Raw genomic sequence first — 22,164 nt, 5'->3', positions numbered from 1 at the left:
AAACATCATTATATACATATTTATTTGTATATATTAAGCACATGGAAGGTTAAGACCTTTGTAACTCATCTTTTGATGATGGAGTTGATGACCATATTAGTGCCCATAGGTTTTCAACTTTTGTAACTCCAACCCTAATGGCTAGAATTGATGGCCATGGTTAATGGCATTTGATGAGCCTATTGATGTATAGCCTTTATGGCTAGGGATTCCCCTACTTGTATAAATAAAGGCCTTTCCTCTCCAACTTAAAAGATATAAGTTTTGAGAGTTTTTTTATGGAAAATAGAGATGGTGTTTTGATAAAGAGTTGGAGATGGTTTTACACCAAAGAAAATTTTCCTATCTTCTTTTGCTAGTCCCTTCTTTGGTTCTTGTTAGAGAGAGTGCAACCATTATCAAGTTTGCCGAAGCTATTCAGAAGGTGCTTCTGCATTAGCTGGTTTTGACCGCCGTATCCTGGAAGACAGAAGTCGACATACCTCCAGCACCCATGGTGAGGCGGCTAATCTATTTTAAGGACACTGTGGTATCACACAGGTTTCGGTTTGCTTCTTACTACTAGTTTTATTTTATTATGAATTTCTGTAAATTTTAGTATGCTCTTATTCTGAAATTCAAAGTAGTTGTTCAATATGAATCTATTTATTTGATTTAAGTACACAATTTCACAACAAGAACATGATTAACTAGGTTTTTTTCACTCAAATTGACTAAGAATCTAAGAACATTCACAGTAATGGTACCAAAATTAATATTGAAACCTAAATTGAAAGCAAAAGCATATGATTAACTAGGGTTTTTCACTCAAATTGATTCAGAATCTGAGAATAATCACAACAATGATACCACAATCAACATTCGAATCTAAATTGGAAGTAAGAGAATATGATTAATTAGGGTTTTTCACTCAAATTGATTCAGAATCTGACAATATTCACAGCAATTGTACCAAAATCAACCATGAAACCTAAACTGAAAGCTTGAGGACATGATTTTGGTACCATTACAGTGAATGTTCTCAAATTCACAAAGAAAAACAAAAACAAAAGTTTCAAAAACAAAAGTTTCGAACTCAACATTCAAACTGAAATGGAAATCAAAAACTAAAGTTTCGAAAATGAAAGATTTTGCAAAAACTAAGGTTTAAGATCCTTGAATCTTACTTGTTTTTACCATTTTGGTTGTTCGGATCTCAGAATGTTTGATGATCTAGTTTGTTCTTTTGAAATCTAAGACGAGATTGATGAAGTAAGACGAAATGTGAGGTGAATTTGATGAAGGTGAGAATGAAATCTGCGAGGGTGTGAAATGACCCGCATGAACTGTGAAGAATGAAATCTACGATTTATGTTTTGTGTTTTTGATTTGATAAGGGTAGCTTCATCATTTAAACTTATTATGGGACTTAATGGTAAAAAATTTTTTAAGTAGGACTTAATGTACCATTATTTCCTACAACGGGACTTGGCTGTAAATCTCCCTTTATTTTTTTTAAAATGAATATGATTTAAACATATAACTACAAATATCTAATCATCTTAATTTTTTATATGAATATTTCCCTCAATAAGTCTTAAAAAGGAACAGTTCAAATCATTGAGATTGATCCCAAAATGAGCTCACTGAGCTCACCAAGCTCAAACGCTCTTTGAAGTTGGATGGCCAACTTGAGAGAATATTCTAATCAATGAACCCTAAAATGCGAATGATTTGCAACACTGAGATCGATGATGGCCAATTTGAGAAAATATTCTACTTAGTGAGTCCTAAAAAGTAAACGGTGAACTTGAGAGAGTGTTTGGGCTTGGTGGGCTTATTTTGGGACCAATCTCGATGATTCGAGTCATTTACTTTAGTCTCAAAAGTTTCTCAAGTTGGCCATCCAACTTGAGAGAAGCGTCTAGGCTTGGTGAGCCCAATTTTGGATCCGAATCGTGTATTTTTTAATACTTGTTGAGTAAAATATTCATATAAAAAATTAAGATAATTAGACATCGGTAGCTATGTATTTGAATCACAATTTTTTTTTTTTAAAGAAAAATATACGACAATCACAATTTCAAGAGTAGCCATCTATTTTTTATAATATAATTGTTTCAAATGTATAGGTATCGATATTTGATTATCTTAATTTTTTATATGAATATTCTACTCATTGAAATTTGAATTAAAAAAAAATGAAAAAGAAAAAAGGTTTGACCCAAAATGAGTCTACCAAATTGAAATACTCTCTCAAATTGAAATGATCAACTTTAGAGAATCTAAACCCTAATAAATAAGTCAAAAGGCTGGTTACGTGGAAACACTTCAAGCTTTATAGGACTTGCTTATTTTCAGATGTAAGATAGATAGGATTGTTAGTGAGGGGATTAAGTAAAATTGTATTTGTTTTGATGATAGATGCTAGTGTGGGGATTGTTAAATTATTAGGTTAATTACATAAAAAACCCCAGGGTTTGATTTCAATCAGTGGTGGTGGTGGTGGTCTAAAAATGGTTCCTTGATTTAATAGTACTGATTGGTTGTTGAGAAAATATGCAAGAAAGAATAATTTCTTTTGGGGGCTTGATTACCCTCTCCCTCCCCCCCTCTCAAAAAAAATGTGTAAAGGACCTTATCGCGTTGAGCAAACTCCTAGCAAAGTAGGATAAAAGCCACAAACGCTTCAAGCATTGAAAATCAAAGGTTGGTAGCCTCGTAACCATTCCATTCCCTTCTTTCTTATCTCAATACTCTATACATTCGATTTTGCCTATTTCTCACTGTGTTCTAACTCATTCTTATCCATCTTTTACAGATCATAATCAGCCCAACAGGGCCTTAAATCCAAGACATGAACAACAACAACAACATCAATGTCTTATTTGTGAACTCTAGGAGCTTCTACCTCTCCCACCCCCACCTCCGGCCGCCACCCACTTCCCACCACGGCGTCCTCGCCGTCCTCACTTAGATGCTCCTCGCTTTCATCCAACTGAAATTTCAAGGACAAAATGTTTCTTCATTCGAAACGTACCAAAAGGCCATCTGGGTCACCACTGTTAGTCTGATCTTGTATTGTTTCGCCTACGAAGCTGAACTCCAATTACCAGCCTATTGCCGTGTAATTCGTCATGGAATGATAGTGTTTGGTTTGGTTTCTTTAGTGTCTCTAACTTTCATCCTTTTCCCAGGTAATGGGAGACATGTGTTCTATCTGTTGTATGCCCCGTTTTTGGCAAGCAAGTCGGCAGTGATTCGTCACCAATTCCAAATGTTATGGAACTGGGTTTATCAGAGAATCATCGGTTATCTTCCGCAAGAATGCAGGCAGCGAATGGGACGTGCCAAGAACATGAGAGACTTGCTTCCACGACATCTGTAAGAAATGAAAGCTATGGTGGATTAAGGGTTGTATGTGTCTCTGTTCTGTTATGCTCTGTTCTGTTACTCCCCTCTTTTGTGGAACTGGGTATCTCAGTTACTTTATCTGTGTATTTAATGCTAATTGGGATTGACAATAAGGTTTCTATATACCCATTTTCTTGTAAGACTTCCTAAAATAAATTAATTAAACACACACAGATTATTGTCCTTTTTTCAAAGTTTCTACATGTGTAAACATCCTAAAAATTTATGAAGTAATGTCCTAAATGAACTGCTTAGAGAACAAATGTGTAGATCAACATATGAATTTGAATTTGAATTTGTTCTCTAAGCAATACATTTAGGACATTACTTCATAAATTTTTAGGATGTTTACACATGTAGAAACTTTGAAAAAATGACAATGATCTGTGTGTGTTTATTTAATTTATTTTAGGAAGTCTTACAAAAAAATGGGTTTGTAGAAACCTTATTGCCAATCCCAATTAGCATTACATACACAGATAAAGTAACTCAGATACCCAGTTCCACAAAACAAGGGAGTAACAGATCAGAGCATAACAGAACAGGGAAACATACAACCCTCAATCCACCATAGCTTTCATTTCTTGCAGATGTCGTGGAAGCAGGTCTCTCCTGTTCCCGGCACGTCCCATTCGCTACCTCTATTCTCGCGGAAGATAACCGATGATTCTCTGATAAACCTAGTTCCACACCTTTTGGAATCGATGGCGAATCACTGCCGACTTGCTTGCCAAAAACGAGGCATACAACAGATAGAACACATGTCTCCCATTACCTGGGCAAAGGATGGAAGTCAAAGACACCGAAGAAACTGAACCAAACACTATCATTCCACGGCGAATTACATGAGAATAGGCCGGTAATCGAAGTTCAGCTTCGTAGGCGAAGCAATACAAGATCAGACTGACAGTGGCGACCCAGATGGCCTTTTGGTACGCTTCAAATGAAGAAACATTTTGTCCTTGAAATTTCAGTTGGATAATGGCGAGGAGCGTCTGAGTGAGGACGGCGAGGACGGCGTGATGGGAAGTAGGTTGCAGCCGGAAATGGAGGTGGGAAAGGTAGAAGCTCCTCGAGTTCACAAATAAGAAGTTGATATTGCTGTTCTTGTTCATGTCTTAAATTTAAGGCCCTGCTGGGCTGATTATGATCTGCAAAAGATGGATAAGAATGAGTTAGAACACAGTGAGAAATAAGCAAAATCAAATGTATAAAGTGCTGAGATAAGAAAAAAGGGAATGGAATGGTTACGAGGCTACCAAGCTTTGATTTTCAATGCTTGAAGCGTTTGTGGCGTTTATACTACTTTGCTAGCAGTTGGCTCAATGCGTTAAGGTCCTCTATCGTTTTTTTTTTTTTTTTTTTTTTTTTTTTTGGGTGATTAAGCCCCCAAAAGAAATTATTCTTTCTTTCATTTTTCTTGCATATTTTCTCAGCAACCAATCAATATTGTTAAATCAAGACCAATTGAAATTAAAACCAGTAATTTTCATCACCCAAGAAGAGAGAGAGAGAGAGTGTGTGACGGAATCTCTTAACTTCAACAATAGAACAAACGTCAGATGGAAGAAGAAACCCCCTCTCAGATCATCCTCCTCTCTACTCCCAATCTTTTTCCTCTTCCTCCTCATCTCTCTTCTCTTCTTCCCTTCCTACAAGCACATTTCCAATTCTCTCATCTCCACCCTAAAAATGCCCCCCAACCCCAGTCCCCCCACCTCTACGCCTCACAGCAAACCCTAGCTGGAGAGAAATTTCTCTGGTACACACCCCGCAGTGGGTTCAACAACCAGTTGTCTGAGTTCAAGTACGCCATTTTGCTGGCCGCAATACTCAATCAAACCCTAATTGTCCCTCCGGTGCTGGATCACCACGCCGTTGTTCTTGGTAGTTGCCCTAAATTTAGGGTTGAGTCCCAACCAGCTTCGTTTTACTGTCTGGAACCACACGATTGAGCTCATTCAAAGTCACAAGCAAGTAATTTGAGATCATATATGTATATATGTACACGTTCTTTATATATAGAACTTTGTATAGATGTGAATTGTTCAGTTTCTCAAGATTGATTGTGGGTCTAATTAAGTCCTGTTAATTTTTTGCAACTTTACATCTAAATTTTTTGACAATTAGACAAATAAGGAAAATGGGTTGAATTTGGAAACATTTATTATGGGAGCAATTAACAATATGGGTTTCTTGAAGAAGAAAAAGAAGTGTGACAAAGGCGTTTGCAATTTTAGATCTAAATTTTTTGGCGAATTGATGAATGAGTAAAATGGGTTGGATTTGAAAACTAGTTGGTATATTTACTGGACCAGTTAACAGTATAGGCATACCTGGGAGGGGGAGGGGGGGAAGGGGGGGAAGGCGTGACAAAGCTTCAAAATTGTTTTGAGATGTGTGCTTTATATAATATAATAGATATACACACAATCGCATTTATATACTTGGGTCTCAAGATTATGTTCTGGCTGTAATTGGTTTTTTTTTCTTCTATTTTTTGCATATGTACTCTATTGTGGAGAAATTGCTGAATTTCGTACTCTAGCCTGGTGAACAACTTAAGAAGAAAAAGAAAATTTCATATGTCGGGAAGCGTCGAGATGCATATCAAACGCTTGGACCCGGTTCCAGAGATGAATTGGCCACTGTTTTGGCATTTTGGAGTCTTTTCACTGCACCATATAAAGGTTCTGAGCTATACGTTGATATTCATGAATCTTCGAGAGATCAAACAATGCAATCGTTAATTGAGAAGTTAAGCTTCCTCCCATTCGTCCCTGAGATCATGAGTGCAGGGAAGGAATTTGCTTCCAAGACAATCAAATCGCCTTTTCTGTGTGCTCAGCTTAGATTGTTGGATACAGTTTTCAAGAACCACTGGAAGACTACTTTTCTGGGTTTACAACAAAAGATTGAATTTTTAAGACATGAAGGTCCTCTCCCAATTCATATTTTTGTGATGACTAATCTTCCACAAGGTAATTGGACTGGAAGTTACTTGGAGGACTTATCAAGAGATTTAGATGCCTTCAAGCTTCATGTTCTGAGAGAAAAAGATGAGCTAGTGACAAGAACTGCAAAGAATCTTGCAGCGGCTGCAAAAGAGATGAAGTTTGGGTTTCTTTCAAAGAGTCTTGATAGAATGAAGAAAAATTGCCGTCCTCCATATTTACCTGATATGCTTCTATACATTGAGGAAGCTGTTTGCAGCTGCGCTTCACTTGGTTTTGTTGGAACTGCTAGGTCAACAATTGTAGACAGTATAGAGCTGATTAGGACACATGGTGTATGCTCGAGTTGAGGACCCACTGAATTGTAGCCATTTGTTTTTATTATAAAGGTTTGAGATTCATTGATGGTGGAGTTCATGTTCTCATTTCAAAGATTGCATTTCACCGATTGCAAGTACACCCGGAATTAGTCATTTTCGTTGGGCAATGCAATCTTCTATAATTTGGCTTTTCTAAACTTCCATGGCAAATCTTCCCATTCTTAAAGGATGGATTATCGCTGTTGAACTTGGCTAGTGTTCCATTTTGTTAAGAATGACTATATTTGGACAAGGTTAATCTAGAGAACAAGAAGAGTTGCTCATTCATATTTTGAAGGTCATGGTTTTTCATTGGTGGGTATCGTCTTTCAACGAGTGCTTGCTTTTCTACTTGGACAATCTCAATCATAGTGGAGCGCTTTGGGTACTTCTATCATTGTAAGAGATAAGTTAAAATATGTTAATGTTTTAATGTACTGTTTCAAATTAGCTAACAGCTATTGATTCCATCTTCTAGTCCGTTAGAGATGATTCTGTCTCTATGTCAAGTTTTAACTCGTTGAGAGTGGAGTAACGGGATGTCACCTTTGGTTGTTTGAAACTGTAACCGGCCAGTAATCCTTGGACTACCGAAGGCCTCTGAATAGATTAACAAGATTAAGGGGCTAGCGGAAGCAAATACATAAATATAATTGTCCAATGAGCTGTACTGACTTATATGAAATAGAGTGTTTAAAAACTTTATATACATATGCAATAGTCATTCATACATTATACCTACACACATTATAGTATCTTAAGTCCAGCCAACAAAATTAAGGGGTTGTTTGGGGTGTCCTAAATAAGTGCACTTTTTGTCTTTTTGGACTAAAAAATTGAGGTTGAAAATATGGATGTTTGGGTTAACTTTTTGACTTTTTATGAAAAAATGTGTAATAAAAAATTGTAAAAATTGATTTGTAGGGAAAAATTCGAATTGGGAGTTGTGCAGCCGTAATTGTTAACTTTTGGTGAATAGTGTTAACTTTTTAACTTTTTAACTTTTTAAGTAACTTTTTGTCTTTTTATCTTTTTTGAAAGATCCCAAACTTGCCCTAAATCAAGTCATAAATATACACAGAACCAATAGAACTTGAACACAGGACACTTCGGGAACCTCCACGTGAGGCACAATGGTTGGCTGACAACAAAACACAGGTCCAGACAAAAAGTCTTCAAGCTCGGGCTCCAGAATGTTCACCTATACATATATATACACACAATGAGCTAAAGCCCAACGAATAACATTAAGGTAAAGGGGTTAGTGAACGAAATCCGAATATATCATAAGCAAAAAACAGACTAGAGCATAATCATTTTCATATCAGAACATAATAATGGTACATCCCATAGAACACATCACAGAACGTCTTCCGACTAGAGTAATCGGTTCCAGATACCGATTAAACACATATCACCATAATGAAGTGGCTAACGAGATCTCGTAATCACATGTATGTCATGGACCTGCATTTTCATGCTGTCCCCCATGACTTAGGACTATCTATGGATGCCATAATAGATTTCAAACATGGAATATTCGTTCACGAAAACAGATATCATTTCAGAAATCAGAACTTATCATATTTCATTGGGAACGTAATTCATATGAATGTATCTTTACAATAACGTTACTCACAGTGGTTCTAGTAAGCGGTCAATCAATTCTCGAGTCTTGATCTACAACCACAAAATACATAACACAAGCATATCCTATCATTGCACATTCAAGTGGCCATTAAGGCTTAGCTTTCATTACATTGGTTTTTATTCTTTCTTATCACATTGCCTAAAACACACACATTTGCAGTCTCGGAACTTAGTACATTCTTTTCTTAGTATGTTTCTAATCCATAACCTCATTACTATGGCTTAATTAAGGCTTAGGAATGCCTAAGATGCAATGAGGATGCCAAAACATGCCTTAGAACACTTAGGCAAAATTTTTGAAAATAAGGTCCACGCTCGAGCGTAGCTTTCCTCGCTCGAGCGGACATACAAAATGTGAATGGTCGCTCGAGCGCACATTCCTTCGCTCGAGCGATCTGTAAAAGACATGAAACTTCTGGGAGCTTGCAATTCACGCTCGAGCGGACTTTTGGTTGCTCGAGCGGAGTGCACGCACTCAGATTGGTCGCTCGAGCGTGAACTCCCACGCTCGAGCGTAGATGCAAATTCTGGAATTTCCAGATTGCACCTTCAAGCTCAAAACTCGAATTTCAACCTTCAAAACACATCTCTTGGGCCCCAAAACTTGAGATAACATAGTAAACTTGTAAAACATGAAGAATTTAGGATCATTTCATAAAATCATGGCCCAAGGGTTTACCAAAAGTTCCCAATTTCAATTTAAACTTCAAGAATGTTTATGAACACAACATGCATGAATTTTTCTTGTATCAAACTTCTCAAAACATGATCAAATACCACAAAACAACTAGAAACTTGATGATTTCCCAAAATGAAGATGAATTTCAAACATGCAAGAGAGGATTCATGGAAATCATGCTCATTTTGTAAGAAAATGCACATGCATGTATGAATTAACTCTAAATTCATCATCTATGATCCAACTCTTGTACATAGTCACAAATTTTTCTTGAAATGATCTACTTGATGGTTAAAACTCATAACTAAGTCTTAAATCCTTACCTAGAGTCTTCAATTAGCTAGGTACTTGCACAATCTTTTATCAATTCAAGCTATAGCCTCCAATCTCTCCTTAATCTCTTCATTTCTCTCTCTAGAATTGTGCTCCCTCACTCTCTAAAATGTTTCACCAGTTTTGGCACTAAGAGGTAAAAGAATTGGGCTAAAAAATGAGCTTAAGGGTTACATATATAGCTATGGTGCTAAAATACATTAATTAGAACATAAGGCTTGCTAAACGCAACTTAACGAATCAGACTGAATCAATTTTTAATAAAATTTGCCATATGGTTCTAAAAATTCCAAATAACATATCGGTATAGTCAATTTCGGTTTCAGACGCCGATAAGACTTTCAATTTACTTACTAAAGTGGAATTCCAAACAAATATTTCTATAAGTAACAGATAGAAAGCCAAAATCATACAAAGTGCAGAATAAACACATAATTTATTTTAATCCTCTCATTAACATCATTAAATACGGATTAGTGGCTAATTACGGATAGGGGTTGTTACAGAAACTTAGCAATTTCTGATTCTACAAAATAATACAATTCCATTGGTCATTTTGATTGTATCTCAATTTAAATCATGGTGGAACATTGCCTATTGGATACATATTTTAAATAATAAAAAAATCCTATTGGATTCACCATTTCAAAATAATGCATTGTGTGACCCTGCCCAATTGATTTCTTTTGGTTTGTTTGTTTGGAGGATGTTGTGGGAAAGAGAATTTTCCTTGGCTAAAATGATTACAGTGAATTTGGGCCTAATGCCATGACAGTGGTTGATGAAATTACTACTTCTGTGTTATTTGTTTGTTTTCAAGTCATTTAAGAATTATCATAACAAATTTTATGTTCACCATTCCTTGGGCTGCATTTATTTAATTCGGAAAATTGAAACTGGAATGTATCATTTCAAAAGAAGAAATATATAGAGAGAGAGGGGGTGAAACCATGGTATCCTTGCCCATCCTCTCTCTCTCTCTCTCTCTGTGTATGTGTGTCTATGTATATATATATATATACATGCATCATCCACTTACTCACTCTTGCCCATTTTCCACAATACCCAGACTCTGATGTTGCAAGTAGGAGATGCCCTAACTGAAAAATTCTTAGAATCCGTGTTCATATGGTGTGCCTATAAGTTTATGTTGGCTGTCAGATTACCACAATCCTACTTTTTTTCTCCAGACTTTGGTTTGGTTGTGTAAACAATGAGATGCACCTAAACACGATATAGTGAAGTTCTTCTAGAGTAAACAGTAGAAATCTTGTGAACACTAGAGGCCAGTACTAGACTTGGGACATTTGCACTTTAGATAGAGATTGTTCTTAACCTGAGATTATGATCTTTTTAGATTCTTCGGATATTGACACCAAGACATCCACAATATCTGAGAGTGCTTTTAAAGGCTCAAGGCACACCGAGGCACTAAAGGTCTCTTGGGGCCTAGGCGCAAACCAAAAGGAGAGGCGCGGACTTTATTGAAGCAAGCACACATTTTTCGTAAAAAATAGAAAATTAACATAGACTAATGATTCATACTAGTACTAAAATCAAGGTAAATTATAGAATAATTCTCAAAGTTATGAAAGTACATATTACAAAGCATTCCACATTAAAAAAAAAAAACCAGAAAAAAAAAAAAAACGTAAACACTAAGGTAGCGTTTGGTAACATTTACGTTTTTTATTTATGTTTACAAAAAATTTATAAACTGATTTTTGTTTATCTTTAGAAAAAAAATAAACTACAAATGCGTTTGGTTTGAACAAAATGTTTGAAAAATTTTAAAAACATAAACTAAAAAATATGTTTGTTAAGGCTTAAAATATTTATAGTTATTTTTGAAAAAAAAAAAATAGTTGAAAAAAAATTAATTGGAAATTTTTTTTTGTTAGTCAAATTTTTAAATTTCTATTTAAAAACCAACGTGAACTCATTTTTTGAGTTTAAAATTTTTCCTTAAATTTACAAATTTATACAACCATTTATAAACTAAAAAAATTATCAAACAAGTTCTTATGATAATTTTTAAAATTTTTGTAAATATAAACTGAAAAAAAAATGATTACCAAACAGCCAATAAACATCCAAAACATAAAGAAGAAAGAAAAAAATAGAGAGCAAAGAAGAAGAAGTAAGAGAGAGAGAGAGAGAGAGAGAGAGAGAGAGAGAGAAGTCAAATCCAAGGTTATTAAGATCGGGATCATACATAGGATTGTTTTGGGGGTCTGCTAGATCGGATTGTAGGATCGGATCGATGATCGTAAGATCCTACTAAAATGATAAAAAAAGACTATAATTTTTATACGACTAAGTAATACTATCAAAATGTATATAGAATGACCCCTCAAAAAAGGAAATATAGCAATTCAAAGTAGCATTCAAACATTTTTTCAGCAAAGAATTGGTATAGAGTTGTGCTGAACAACTTTTGTGGTTCAAATTAAAATATTTTTTTTCAGCAAAGTTCAAGGAAAAAGAACCAAAGAAGAACAACAGTAGCAGCAAAGAAGAACAAGAAAAATGAAGAAGAAAATGGTTGGAAGAATGAAGCAATAGAAAAAAAAAAGAAAAAAAAAAAGAAGAAGAAGAAGAAGAAAAAGTGATTCGAAATTCTTGTCAAATGTTTCAATCAAAGTTCTAGTTTTCAGTCACTCATATGTTTGCTTTGATCAGGAAAAGAAATAGAACAAACAAAAAAATAAAATAAAAGATAAACAGAGAATAACAGTCGAACTACAGAATAGAGAGAGAGAAGAGGATGAACAAAGAAGTCAAGAGAAGAAAAATGGTGATTCGAACTACAGAGAACAATTGAACACATAGAAGAAGAAGAAGAAGAAAAAGAGCAGCAAAGAAAAGGAAAAAGACGTTCTAGCCTATTTGACATTGTAGCCGATGAAGTTAGTATCTTTCTTTCTTCATCTCTCTCTATTTTCTTGCTTTTCTCCTTTAAGCAGCAAGTGTATCCATCCATCCACTTGTGTAACTCATATTAAATTTTACATATCTCTACTGAAGATTCTTATGCCTATGGATAAATTAGTGGCATGGTCATCAACATGACATGTGACATAAATGCATGGGAACAGGACCATCTCTTGCTGTTATTGTGATTGTAATAGTGCATACCCTTTTGGATATTGATTTTGTATATTCATTGGTTGTTCTGAATCATTAATCAATCCCATATTTCAAGTGTGATACACAATGTTTTGAAACTTGGATAATTATGCATTAACATCGAATAGTGACATTATAATTTCATCATAAATATGTTGATAATTATGCATTAATAAACTATAGCTATTAAATTACAAAAATATATACTTATATTATCAGTTTATTTTTAATATAAGATTTTGAATAATATGCATTGTTATTTTATAGAAAGTTGTAATGATTTTTAATAAAGTCGGACCAATAATAAATAATATATACCTTTATAGATGAAGTGTAGTGTGTAGGTCAGTGGTCTTGGGCTAAGCCTTTCCCAACAGAAATGGAAATTCAAGTCTCCAACAGAACAAAAATTTTAAGTGAATGCATTGTGAATGGCCAGTGGTTCTTATGGTTTAACTGATTGCAGGTTCAAACGGTTTATCTAAGAATCACTGGTTCTTGAAAATGTCCAATTCTAATGGTCTATCTGAACTGGAACTTAGACTGGTCGTCGATTTAATCGGATGGTATAGTCTAGTCCAATTTCAAAGACATTCGTGATATGTATATTTTCTCAAAATAGTTTTTGCTTCCTTTGTTTTGAATGTGCATTCATAAATGATAATTGTATTATTCCACTTTTAGGTCAAGTTTGGGAACTTGTAAAAAAGTCAAAAAATCAAAAAATTACTCAAAAAGTTAAAAAGTTAACACTATCATCAAAAGTCAACAATTACGGCCGCACAACTCCCAATTCGAATTTTTCCTTACAAATCAATTTTTACAATTTTTTATTACACATTTTTTCATAAAAAGTCAAAAAATTAACCTAAACATCCATATTTTCAACCTCAATTTTTTAATCTAAAAAGACAAAAAATACACTTATTTAAGACACCCCAAACAACCCCTTAAAATCCTTAAAGAGGTGGCCTAGTGGAGCAAATTTCTTTTCCAAAAGTCCATATTGGGATCAATATGGTTAGATTTCTGTTTTCAGATCCATGCAAATTTGGTGTTTACTTTTATCTTTTCAAATACTTGTCATTTATACACCCCTTTTCTTGCATTTCTCCTTTATGCAGTTAGTTGACACTCACATGTAATCGCATGATTTCTTTACGGTCAACCCTCAAATTGAGACATAAACAAACAACCCATTGCCGGACACTCCTGCTTTGGACGAAGAGCGTGAATTGATGGACCCTCCTGCTTTGGACGAAGAGTGTGAATCAATGGATTATAAAAATATGTACTTATGGCATTGTGATCCATATTTGTCCACCTCCCCTCTCTTTTTTCTTTCACTCATCCTCTCTCTCTCTATATGTATATCGCATCTCCGAATTTTGAGAGAGAAAAAGAAATAGAAAATCTTTGAATCAAAATCCATTCAACCAAACACTAACTCTCGAACTCCACCACAACCAATTTTGTCAAAACCCTAATCGCCTCGGATCATGTATATATCCGAATTCGAATTTGGGTTTTGGTGGATTCAATTTGGAGACTAGAGAGAGAGAGAGAGGGATCATGACTCGACGGTGTTCGTATTGCAGCCACAATGGCCACAACTCTCGAACTTGCCCGAACCGTGGAGTGAAGTTATTCGGAGTCCGGCTGACTGATGGATTGATCCGAAAGAGTGACAGTATGGGTAATTTGACCCATTACACCGGATCCAGTAGCGGTAACCTTCAAAATGGCCTCACCAAAAACAACCACGACTCTCTCGGAGACACGCTAGACCACGGCGGCGCCGCCGGAGATGGGTATGCGTCGGAGGATTTTGTTCCTGGGTTGTCGTCCAGTTGGGAAAGAAAGAAAGGCTGGAACTTTGTTTATGCTAATTTATAGGTTCAGTGGTTTTAATTTTGAAGTTCTGGATCTACAAAGCTTGATTTTTTATTTTTTTAATTGGTGATATTGTGAAGAATCGAATTCAAAATTGAATGAATTAGTCAATATTTTAGAATTGCCTGAGCTTTAAATTTTTATTTATTTTTTAGTTGTTTACAAAGAACGAAGAGTTTAAGCAGAGAAATGATGAGTTTATTTTATTTGGGTTGATGGTTTTCCATGTGAATTTGAGTGATTTGATGAGAAATAATAAAAATTATGAAAAAGGGCTCATATTTGGTTTACAAATTGAATAAGAAATGATGAGAAATGGAAATAAACAGAATTTGCTAGTTCAAGTAGTAGCAGAGCCAATAAATTAAATTAAAAGGGACACTTACTAATTATAATATTAAAAATTTATACAAAAATATTTTATATAAATTTTTATGATTGACTTCAATTAAAGTTAAAAAAATATGTTATTTGTGATTAATGTATCATGGACAATATTAAAAAAAATCATAGGTATGAAGTTTTAAAATAAATTACATAATGATAAAGTAATTTTTATATAAAATATGCGTAACAATTCAATATAATAGTCATACCACATCATCATTTATATGTGATATCACTAACCAATAGTAAAGAAACACATGAATGATGAATCTTACATGTCAAATGTAACTAACAATTTAATAAATTCTATATTTTCATTGATATTAATTATATTTGCATGTTAATAATAATAGACATCTCCATTATATTGAATTTTCATAAATAATAATATCGTAGTCTATTTATTTTCAATCGAAACAACCATTATTGTTCTTATAATTTTAAAAATGTCATTGACATTTCACTCTAGATAATATTTTTATAAATTTTTTTTATTTAAAATATTTTCTTTATGTTTGCACCAAAAAAAAAAAAAAAATTCCAAATCCTAGGGGCGGCACGTGACCACCCAAACTCTCTTTGCCTCCGCCCCTGTATTCAAGCATTATGATTTGCGAGAAAAAACCGTCATATCTTTTCTTTTTTTTACTCAAATGAGAGATCACAATGATTTCTTTTATTTTTTCGCGTAGCTCAAACTAATAATGAATATAAGATTCAGAATTTAGAATTATTTTTTTCATCAATAATTTCTTAGGAACCAACCTTGGATTAGTAACTCGGTTTTGCTCGGATGCCTGCTGTGAAGCATAGACAGGGACACGGGACACAGATATGACACGGATACATCATCACAGAAAATTCCAAAAAAGTAAGACACCGAAGCAGCTCGGACATGGCACAAATAATTATATTTTGATATAATATTATTTAAGAATATATTATATTATAAAGTTATATATGTGCATAATATATAAAAATTAAATAATTACTTTATACTAAGTAAATCTTATATCTAATTCTCTTACATGAATTTTTAGACTACCAGTTTGAACTATAGTAGTTAAAAACTAGACAAAATATAGGAAACATATATAATTGCAACATTTCCCTTATCCTCTTAAGTAATCTATTTATATATATATTTTAAAGAATTATACATTTCATTATTATTAAGAATCATACGTTGTTTTTAAGAATATAAAATATGTATGTCAAATTCTCAAATTTTGAAAATCATGCGTTAGCAAATGTCAAAGTGTTGATCTCATGTTTATATTTTTAGTGATAGACAAAAAGTGACGGACACGTTGTAAAATGAGTGTCGAACATATGTCCAAAATTAATATTTTTAATTTCAATTAAGGACACGTAAAAAAGAGTATCAAATATGTGTCCGAAAGTGTCGGTGTCCGACATAGACATATCTCCTTCTTAGAAGTGTATGTGCTTCTTAGGATGCATGGGAAGGAGAATCTAGGAGCAGTTATTATTATTATTAAAGCTTCTTTGCATTTTATGACCAAAAACTAAAATGTTTGGTCTTTCTTTGTTTTATCTTTTCAGATGAATTTTTAACTAGACTGCTTTAATTTTTGTGAGGTTCAAGTGGGTTTTTATGCATAGATTGTCAATGATTGATTTTAATAAACACTCTTGTTGGATATACCTCCTTATTGGAGTGTGGGACCCAATTGGTTTTGGAAAAAGAGTTTAATTTAGCTTGGTTTAAGTATAATATATTTTTATATATTATATTTGTGGAGGCCCATTTCAATTTAGATACAATTAGGGTTTGATTACAAAACCCTAGATTAACAATATATATATATATATATATATTGTTTATGTTTTTCGCCTAGCGGAAGTAGTGAAAAAAGTGGCAGTAGAATACACTTTTTTCTTGAGTGAAATAGCACTTGGGTTGATCAATCAATTCGGTGGAACAGTGTGGCTACCAATTGATGCTTCTTGGTGAGATAATGTGCTGCGGCTGATTGAGCTTAAAAAGCAATTCGGCGGAATAAAAAACGTTTGGGTCAGTTCTGCTTCATTTGGTTCGGCTTTCGATTTTGTTTTGGTTTGTTATTTTGGGTCTTCTTCAACTCTGATTCTGAAGATTTCGGTTAGTCTATTTGGTGAGGTCTTTCCTCTTTGTTTATTTGTGATTATTTGGAATTCACCTAAGGATGGTTTTGTGAGACCATTCGTGTCTCGTTTGTAATCGTTTGGAACTTATTTGGTTGATAGTGGAATCGGGTTTCGATCCCGTGGACGTACCTTACATTGAGGGAACCACGTAAAAATTCTTGTGTTGCCTTTGATTTAATTTTTCCGCATTAATTTTTATTCCCATTGATTGATTTACTTGTGGGGAATCACAGATTTTCCCTAACAACTGGTATCAGAGCTTACGGTTTATTTGAGTTTATTTATTTGTGTAAATCAATGGAGGGGAATGTGGGTCGTATGTCTAGTTTTAATGGAAGCAATTGGGTAACTTGGAAAACTAAAATGGAGGACCTATTATTTTGTAAAGATTTGTATGGACCCATTGAGGGTGATAGTGGCAAACCCGAGGGTATGAAAGATGATGAATGGAATAGGCTTAATCGAAAAGCCGTTGGTGTTATCCGTCAATGGATTGATGACAGTGTGTTTCATCATGTTGCTACTGAAACTTCAGCACATGATTTATGGAAAAAATTAGAGAGCCTTTATGATAGGAAATCAGCCACAAATAAAGCTTTTCTGTTTCGTAAGTTGGTTAATTTAAAATATAAAGAGGGCAGCCCTATTCCGGAACATCTGAATGAAATAAAGAGTATTGTTAAGCAACTTGCTTTTATGAAAATTGTTTTTGATAATGAGTTGCAGGCTTTGATGCTACTTAGTTCTTTGCCCGAAAGTTGGGAGACTTTGGTTGTGATCGTCAGTAATTCAGCGCCCGATGGAGCTGTCACAATGGGCGAAGTCACTAGTAGCCTATTGAATGAAGAAACTAGAAGAAAATCAGCGGGTTCCTCTCATTCAGAAGCATTTGTTGTGAGAGGCCGAAGCAAAACAAGAGGGAATAGTAAAACTCCTCATGGTCGTGATCAAAGCCGTGATAAATCAAAAGATGGTTCTTTTTTAAAGAAAGACATTGAGTGCTATTATTGCCATGAGAAAGGGCACATGAAGCGAGAATGCCAAAAGCTCAAGAATAAGGAGAAAAGGCGTGACAAAAGTGTGGACAAGAAGCAAGAAGACACAACGGCAGTTACTACCAATGGTGATCTCATGGTCGTTTGTGAAGATGATTGTATCAATTTTGTGGGCCAAGAGAGCAATTGGGTGATTGATTCTGGTGCTTCTTTTCATGTGACTTCTCGAGTTGATTTCTTCACTACCTACACCGAAGGAGATTATGGTTTTGTTCGAATGGGTAATGAAGGTTTGTCCAAGATTATTGGTATGGGTGATGTTTGCTTGGAAACAAATTTGGGCTGCAAGTTGTTGCTTAAAGATGTGAGGCATGTTCCCGACATTCGCCTCAATTTGATCTCTACCGGGAAGCTAGATGATGAAGGCTTCAACAACAAATTTGGTGATAGAATATAGAAGCTCACAAAGGGTTCTTTGGTGGTGGCTAAGTGTAAGAAGACTCATACACTTTATTCGATGCAAGGAAAAATTTGTAAAGGTGTTGTCAATGCACCTCAAGATGATACTTCTACCGAATTGTGGCACAAGCGGCTTGGCCACATGAGTGAAAAGGGGCTGCAAGTTTTGTTCAAGAAAGAGCTTCTACCCGGTTTGAAAGGTACACATCTTAAAACTTGTGTTCATTGTTTGGCGGGTAAACAACATAGAGTTTTTTTTCATAAAAATGTTGCTTCTAGAAAAGAAAATGTTTTGGAGTTAATTCACTCGGATGTTTGTGGTCCTTTAAAAGTTAGAACACATGGTGGTGCACTTTATTTTGTTACTTTCATTGATGATTATTTAAGAAAAGTTTGGGCTTTTCTACTAAAAACTAAAGATCAAGTTCTAGAAGTATTTAAGCATTTTCAGGCCATGGTTGAAAGAGAAACAGGGCAGAAATTGAAGTGCATCCGATCAGACAATGGTGGTGAATACATTGGGCCATTTGCTGTGTATTGTCGCAGCCAAGGTATTCGGCATCAAAAGACAGTTAAGAAGACTCCTCAACAAAATAGAGTTGCCAAGAGGATGAACCGCACCATTGTGGAAAGAACAAGGTGTTTGCTTTCACAAGCTAAATTGCCAAGATCCTTTTGGGGTGAGGCACTGAAGACAGCGATTGACGTGATCAATTTGTCACCTTCTTATCCTTTGAATGGTGATGTTCCAGAAAGAGTTTTGACCAGTAAAGATGTGTCTTATGAGCACTTGAGAGTGTTTGGTTGCCGAGCTTTTGTTCACATTCCAAAGGATGAGAGGTCCAAGCTTGATAGTAAGTCAAGGCAATGTATTTTTCTTGGCTATAGGCGTGATGAATTTGGGTATAGATTGTGGGATCCGGTCGACAAGAAAGTCATTCGAAACCGTGATGTTGTGTTTCTTGAAGACCAAACAATTAAAGACTTTGGCAAAGGTGATCAACCGGAGCCAAAAACTAGTGATCTCATTGACATTGATCCATCTCCTTCATCTTCAGTTGATGATAAAAATGGGGGAGATGTGCAGCCACCCATTGAAGATGTAGAAGATGATGCTAATCCTAATGAAGTTGAGCCAGAAATTGAGGAAGAGCATCCAACTCAAGAACCGCCACCACAACTTGAGTTAAGAAAATCTACAAGGGACCGACAACCTTCAAGAAAGTATCCTCCCAATGAATTTGTGTTGATTTCTAATCAAGGGGAGCCGGAGAGCTACCAAGAAACAATTGAGCATGCAAAGAAAGGTGATTGGAAAAAGGCCATGGAAAAGGAGATGAACTCCTTACTTGAAAATCACACCTATGACTTAGTGAAGTTGCCTAAAGGGAGGAAAATTCTGAAAAATAAGTGGGTCTTCAAATTGAAGAATGATGGCAAGAATCTGAGGTACAAGGCACGTCTTGTTGTGAAAGGCTTTGGGCAAAAGAAAGGCATTGACTTTGACGAGATTTTCTCACCTGTTGTAAAGATGTCTTCCATTCGGGTTGTACTTGGCATGGCTGCAAGTATGAACCTTGAAGTTGAGCAACTTGATGTGAAGACCGCATTTCTTCATGGTGACCTTGAAAAAGAAATTTACATGGAGCAACCGGAAGGTTTTGTGGAAAAAGGGAAAGAGAAATTTGTTTGTAAATTGAAGAAAAGTTTGTATGGTCTTAAGCAAGCCCCGCGGCAATGGTACAAAAAATTTGACTCTTTCATGATGAATAATGGTTTTTCTAAAACCACTTCGGACCATTGTGTGTTTGTGAAAAATTTTTCGGATGGCAAATTTATTATTCTTTTGCTTTATGTTGATGACATGTTAATTGTGGGTCAAGATTCTACCATGATAAACAGGTTGAAATTGGAGTTAAGCAAGTCTTTTGCTATGAAAGATTTGGGGCCGGCAAAGCAAATTCTTGGTATGAAAATTTTTCGTGATCGCAAAGAGGGGCTGATTTGGTTGTCTCAAGAGAGCTACATTGAGAAAGTTCTTGAGAGGTTCAACATGGATAAAGCAAAGCCGGTTGGTTGTCCACTTGCGGGTCACTTCAAGCTTAGTTCGAATCAATATCCTACAAGTGAGAAAGACAAGGAAGAGATGCTGAAAGTTCCTTATGCTTCAGCAGTTGGTTCTTTGATGTACGCCATGGTTTGTACAAGGCCGGATATTGCTCACGCAGTTGGTGTGGTGAGTCGGTTTCTCTCTAATCCGGGTAAAGAACATTGGGCAGCGGTAAAATGGATTCTAAGGTATCTTCGAGGGACTTCGAAGGTGTGTTTGTGTTTTGGAGATGGTAAGCCGATGCTTGATGGGTTCACTGATTCTGACATGGCCGGTGATGTTGATTCTAGAAAATCTACTTCGGGGTATTTGATGACTTTTGCAGGGGGAGCTGTGGCATGACAATCTAAATTACAAAAATGTGTTGCTCTCTCAACTACCGAAGCTGAATTTATTACCATTACGGAAGCTTGCAAAGAAGAGTTATGGTTGAAGAAATTCTTGCAAGAATTGGGCTGAAAGCAAGAAAGGTATGTGCTTTATTGTGATAGTCAAAGTGCTATTCACTTAAGTAAAAATTCTACTTTTCATTCGAGATCGAAACACATTGATGTGAGATACCATTAGATTCGTGATGTGTTAGATTCGAAATTGTTACAACTCGAAAAGGTTCACACAGATGATAATATTTCGGATATGTTAACAAAGACTTTGTCGAGGGACAAACATTTAAAGTGTCGAACTTTGGCGGGTATAGTTGATCTCTCCACCTAAGTCGGTAGGGGGAGAATTGTTGGGTATACCTCCTTATCGGAGTGTGGGACCCAATTGGTTTTGGAAAAAAAGTTTAATTTGGTTTAGTTTAGGTATAATATATTTTTATATATTATATTTGTGGAGGCCCAATTCAATTTGGATACAATTAGGGTTTGATTACAAAACCCTAGATTAACAATATATATATATATTGTTTATGTTTTTCGCCTAGCGGAAGTAGTGAAAAAAGTGGCAGCAGAATACACTTTTTTCTTGAGTGAAATAGCACTTGGGTTGATCAATCAATTCGGTGGAACAGTGTGGCTACCAATTGATGCTTCTTGGTGAGATAATGTGCTGCGGCTGATTGAGCTTAAAAAGCAATTCGGCAGAATCAAAAACGTTTGGGTCAGTTCTGCTTCGTTTGGTTCGGCTTTCGGTTTTGTTTTGGTTTGTTATTTTGGGTCTTCTTCAACTCTGATTCTGAAGATTTCGGTTCGTCTATTTGGTGAGGTTTTTCCTCTTTGTTTATTTGTGATTATTTGGAATTCACCTAAGGATGGTTTTGTGAGACCATTCGTGTCTCGTTTGTAATCGTTTGGAACTTATTTGGTTGATAGTGGAATCGGATTTCGATCCCGTGGACGTACCTTACATTGAGGGAACCACGTAAAAATTCTTGTGTTGCCTTTGATTTAATTTTTCCACATTAGTTTTTATTCCCATTGATTGATTTACTTGTGGGGAATCACAGATTTTCCCTAACAGCTCTGAGTCACTCTGTAGCTCAACGGCTTTTTGTAGAACAAACACTAATTGTCCCCATAATGCCAAGCAGTGTTATTCATGCATAATAGTGAGTTATATTTTCTGTGAGTAACGGCAATATTGTTTCAAAAGTTTTTTATGGGTGAGTTCTAATTTTGATTGTTGTAGCGTAAAGGACAAAATGAAAAATCTAATTTTTAAGCATATA

General features: G+C 35.3%; 2 pseudogenes; both read left to right on the top strand.

Moving 5' to 3' along the window:
- Window positions 1-4,792: 4,792 nt before the first annotated feature.
- Window positions 4,793-7,186, top strand: LOC114310756 (O-fucosyltransferase 30 pseudogene; annotated as a pseudogene).
- A 6,883-nt stretch (window positions 7,187-14,069) lies between these two features.
- LOC145799679 (transcription factor KUA1 pseudogene) lies at window positions 14,070-14,393 on the top strand (annotated as a pseudogene).
- Window positions 14,394-22,164: the final 7,771 nt, after the last annotated feature.

Source organism: Camellia sinensis, chromosome 9 (genome assembly GCF_055761805.1).
Source record: "Camellia sinensis isolate YWXY chromosome 9, ASM5576180v1, whole genome shotgun sequence".
In the NCBI taxonomy this organism is placed as follows: Eukaryota; Viridiplantae; Streptophyta; class Magnoliopsida; order Ericales; family Theaceae; genus Camellia; species Camellia sinensis.
Note: the sequence above shows the minus strand (reverse complement) of the source record. Positions and strands in the feature narration are given on the sequence as shown.